Source organism: Stylophora pistillata, chromosome 9 (genome assembly GCF_964205215.1).
Source record: "Stylophora pistillata chromosome 9, jaStyPist1.2, whole genome shotgun sequence".
NCBI classification, from domain to species: domain Eukaryota; kingdom Metazoa; phylum Cnidaria; class Anthozoa; order Scleractinia; family Pocilloporidae; genus Stylophora; species Stylophora pistillata.
In genome coordinates this window covers 13,345,201-13,350,059 of record NC_142527.1, presented here as the reverse complement: position 1 = coordinate 13,350,059, position 4,859 = coordinate 13,345,201, and the positions used below count along the sequence as shown (strand labels likewise).

General features: G+C 38.0%; 1 long non-coding RNA gene across 2 annotated transcripts in view; it reads left to right on the top strand.

Moving 5' to 3' along the window:
- The first annotated feature begins 3,851 nt into the window (after positions 1-3,851).
- The window catches only part of LOC148723400 (uncharacterized), a 2,519-nt gene continuing 1,511 nt past the window's right edge, over positions 3,852-4,859 (top strand). For both annotated transcript variants that reach the window (XR_015991806.1, XR_015991805.1), the window contains exons 1-2: positions 3,852-4,288; positions 4,705-4,773. This is a non-coding gene — a long non-coding RNA (uncharacterized LOC148723400). The remainder of the gene's footprint in view (positions 4,289-4,704; positions 4,774-4,859) is intronic.

Sequence of the window (4,859 nt, the reverse complement as noted above, 5' to 3'; positions counted from 1 at the left end):
CTTACCACAGCACATTATTGCGAATGCCGCACAGTACGTGCATAAGTCTCCAATGACACCAAAAGTCATACGGTCTTCCTGTGAGAGGGATCTGCCATTACCTTCGATTCGAGGTGGTCAACATTACCAGGTCAAGATGTCGAAAAAACAACGAGTGAAAGACTGCAAATGAAGGAATTTAAGGAAAACCACCCTGAAGGTGTGTAACATTTTTTGTTGATTGTTATTCACCCTGTTCTAAGCCTAGATAAGAAAATCCTCATAGAATTTAAAAGCCTAAAGCAATTTTAAATTCTTCCAGATATGTAATTATTAAGTTCCAAATTCTATCAGAAAATTCTTTTTCGGTAAACGTACTTGTGAATGTAGAGTTAATCTCTATTGAATTAAATTTATTTAACTTAAACCATTTAATTCATTTCCAGTCGCGCACGTTCAGTAATGAGAGGGTCAAGAAGTTGTTTATTTCACTGTCAGGCTGCATGAAGTTTCTTTGGCTTTTCCTCTGACATGGGATGGGATTGTTAAGTTTCTCTGTGGAATTTTTCGGAATGATAAAGCCATTTATGACCATTGTTTGTTTTGCATTATTTTTGGTATGTTTCAGATTTTCAAAAGCGCAACTTTTGCATAATTTATTTTATGGATGAGCTAAGCTGCAGTGTAGTTGAAAGAGAAAATCTTGATAAAAATGCAAAAGTTATGGAAGCCATCACGATTAAACAAGGATCCAAGAAGTACAATGCTACGGTCATGTTCATGGGTAAGTTAATTAAGGTTTCTCGTGCAAATTGACACATGTAAATTTCAGCAGGCCAAAAATAGTTTAACATTGCTCAACCCAAGAAGTGCCAAGGTGCCATTAAGGCCACCCTTGTGTAGGATCAGAACTAACAGTCAATTTCATTGGTTGCTAATAACAAAGCCGAGGTTACTGACCAATACAATTTGGTCTTATGTCAGGTACAAAAACACTTCGTTATACCATTTGCCTAACTGTCGTGTGTGAACCTTTGATTTGCGCTGACTGACAATTCGCTCTTCTAGGGTTACATGTAGCATTTGTTTGTGAGTTTAGGTGCTTTGGGCTAAACCCATACACCTTATTCATAAATGGCGGATGCGCAGTTAAGACCTGAGCTGAGTTCACCAAAACGAGGCTTAGGAGGCATCGTTCCATCTATTGATACTTAGCTTGTGTGAACGTTTGTGGAATTTTGGCTGTTTCCATTGTAGTTTAAAAAAATGGCGTAGTTTAATTCAGCATCCGTTGATGTAACGTAGTTTGACCTTGGCGAATGTTCTGTTATAAATATCACGGAGAGTTTTGCAGTTAATTTGAGTCAAGATGATATTCCTGGAGTGTCTTTAGAGGGAAGAAACCCAGGGGAGCTCAACAACAATGCCCTGAGGTTTTGGCTAAAATGTAGGGGAGATAAATGCAAAGGGCAGAAAACAAAGGCTCAGCTACTAAAACTGTATGATTAAATGTAACGATCGATAGCCAAACATAAGTAGTAATCTGAACGTCTTATGTTGAGTGAGTTAAATAGAGTTTGGTTTCGACTTCTGAGTAAATTACACTCTAATTCGAAAACTGAGCGAAAATACCATTTTACAGCATCTCAGTTTCATCTGATATCCCACAGACGACGCAGTCATGATGAATTTGCTGAAGAAATCATGTGCCGAAAGACATTCCACTCTAAACACAGCTCATGGGTTTAAATATGAGCCAGTAGCAATTGACAGGTATCACAGATACATGCACAGTCAAACAACACCAGGACATGTTTTCAAAAGTGGATTTGTTGTATGCACTAATTATCTGATACTGGGATGTTCTACGGATGGAAAGGTAATAGACCCCAGTTGGGAAGATCCCTTTGGACTACTTGAGGTCTAGTGCTCAGAAACAAAGTTTCAAGCGAGTCCCCTAGATGCCTGCTCAGACCCTAAGTTCTTTTGCGAGAGGGTTACTATGCCTAAGTTTAGTGCCAAATGGGCTGTACTGGTGCACACTGGTGCAATTTTGTTGTTTACACTAAAAGAGGAATGTCAATTGAAAGAATTGCCTTTGACAGAGGTTACTGGGTTGAGCTTCAGGAGAAGCTTTGGCAATATCATTTTACAAATTTCATTAAGTATGCTGTAGCTGAATTTGCACCATCATGTACAAAAGCTGTGGTGGTTTGACATTCTACAACAGCATCATAATGAAACATTTAATGCATAAAATCTCAGAATGACTCGATAAATATCCTAAGGGGTAAATCCAATAGATTTGAAGCTCACAAAGACTGTAAAATTGTAAGTCTGTATCAAAATCACAAACCACTCATTAGTTTCCACTTTTACAGGGCTGGTCAAAAGGCATACTTGAGTGGGTCATTACTTTTTCGATCCTTCAAAAAGGTGTGGGCTGTGTAATTTTTCACTACACATTAGGGCTGGGTCATCTTCTTTTCCCATGCAGAGGGGGAGGTAATCTAATTTCTGACTACTATTTTGGGGTCAGTCAGTTTTTTTATTCCAAAGGTAAGGGGTTAGGTCATGTGTTCAGGTCCTCCCCCTGTAATTTTTGGCCACTCCTTTACAGGTATCATAATCAAGTGGTTTCGTTAGTACCTGTTTCAGGAATATCGTTTGCGGCTTCAGGTGTTTTGCCAGGCTCCGAACACACTGAAGAAGACTCTTTTTCTGGGACAGATCTCTTCTCTTCTCGCAGTCGTAGATAAGGCCTCTCGGTAGGGGGCGGTCACTTTCATAGTGAAGTTTGTTTCCAAGCAAATATCGACGGAACTGCATTTGTCTTCAGAGACGTTCATCCACCAAGACCCTTTGATATGTCACTAACCTCGAAATGTAACGAACACACTTTTGATGCCTCGGAGATGCGAAAAAATCTACCAAAATCTCTACGTATAGTATATATCCAATGTTTCTTCATTTCCTCTTCATCTGGAAACTTAATCCAATTTGTTCTCTTTTTGATCCAACACCCCCTTCTCTGTGTGCACAATGGTACTCAATGGTAATTGTTTGACTTCGACTCCATGTTTCTTGCGATGCCTCCTAAGCCTCGTTTTGGTGAACTCGGCTCAGGTCTTAACCGCCCATCCGCCATTTATGAATAAGGCGTATACTTCAAAGAAAAAAGTGGAACTCATAGTTAGACATAGACGTAATTTAAAGTAGACTGTTGATTATGGTGGATTTGTACCTACTTTCAATATTGGTAGTCTGAATTTCTGTAGCTTTTTTTTCCCATTAAGGATCTCTTGATAAATGTAATAAGAGATTGAAGGCCCTCAGACAATTACAGAGAAGTCCAAGAGAGGTAAAAAGAAGGAAGGGAGCATAGGTAAGGAAACAAGTAAATTGTTTCACTGACATACTTTTCTTGAGACTATACAATTATTATATTACATAGCAATATAATAGTATTTAAATTGCATTGTAGAAACAGACTTCAACAAGGAGCTGAAAAAAGTAGCAAGCCTTGGAGAGTCTCTGTCATCAAGGAAAGTGGGCAAAATGTTCTCTGCTATGATCATAATCCATAAGTACTTTAAATGAAAGTGTAAGAAATCAAATTGGCTCTTATTCTTAATTTACTGCACCAGAGCCAGATAAGAGTTACTGTTAAACATTGAGTGAATAATTAAGGCTGCTTTTCACTAAAAAGCATAAGCACAGGCGTGTAACCAGAAACATAAGATGAATGAACCCACTTATCTGTCCTGTGCTGTTTTCACCAGTGACATGGTCAACATCAGCATTAAAGCATAACCACAAGGAAACCGAAAAGTTCTGTCTTTTTTTGCTTATGCTTATGCCTATGTCGACCATGTTACTAGTGAAGACAGCCAAGACAAATGAGTGGGTAATCATTTTTCTTCTGATTATGTTACGGCTGTTTTCACCTGTGCGTATGCCTATGCTTGTGCTTATGCTCTAGTGAAAACCAGCCTTTAGGCAATGCATTAGGCAGGGATTTTATTACCAGTGTCAAGGATTAGGTTTATTGGACATTTGTTTATTTGAACTCTCAGTAAACTTTTGAATTTCGGTAAGTTAAACAACCAAAATATTTTGATCACAGTAAGAGCCAGGTAACTACGGTATGTGAAGATGATTGTTTGACAATATATAACAATGCACTGTATGTAAAATTGTATTGTAGAAGTCTTGTGATGCGTACAATTCTGAATCAGAAGGTGAATGTGTGGAGATGGAGGAGAACGTTTCTTTGAGAAAGGCCCCAAAACGACTTGCAGGAATTGATGTAAGCAGTGAGAGCATTGTTTTCAAGAATTTTATCCAGTTATAAGTTAAAAGTTATAGTAACTAATGCACTGGTTCAAATATTTCATACAAAAGAATAGTTGGAAGTGCTTAATTGTAATGTTATTAGGTTTGACCTGTAAAGCTGGCTCTTCATTCTCTATTGTAAAACCCATAAAATATGAAATATTAGACTATTATTCTATGGGTTCAAATGATTGAAGTTAATTCCGTTTAGTTGTAGGGTACCGTTTGTTTCTTTTAACTTGCGTGACCATCAGAATAAGATGTAAACAAGATCGCTGCTCGTTTGGCTAATTTCAGTTAAACCTTCTGTCTTTAAGAGAACATCACAGATCATACCTTGAAGTCTGCATTTACTCATCAATATTTTCCAAAACTCATCTTTGTATGTAGCTGATAGAAGAAGACAGTGACATAGGGGAGGTGCCTTTCAAAAGTTCCAGACCCACACCTGCTACTTTAGTAAGTTATTTATCACTAATGGAATGTCTTGTGTGTGCATTGCCATTTTTATGACTGCAAATCCAAGACGACACTGGTCTGAAGTG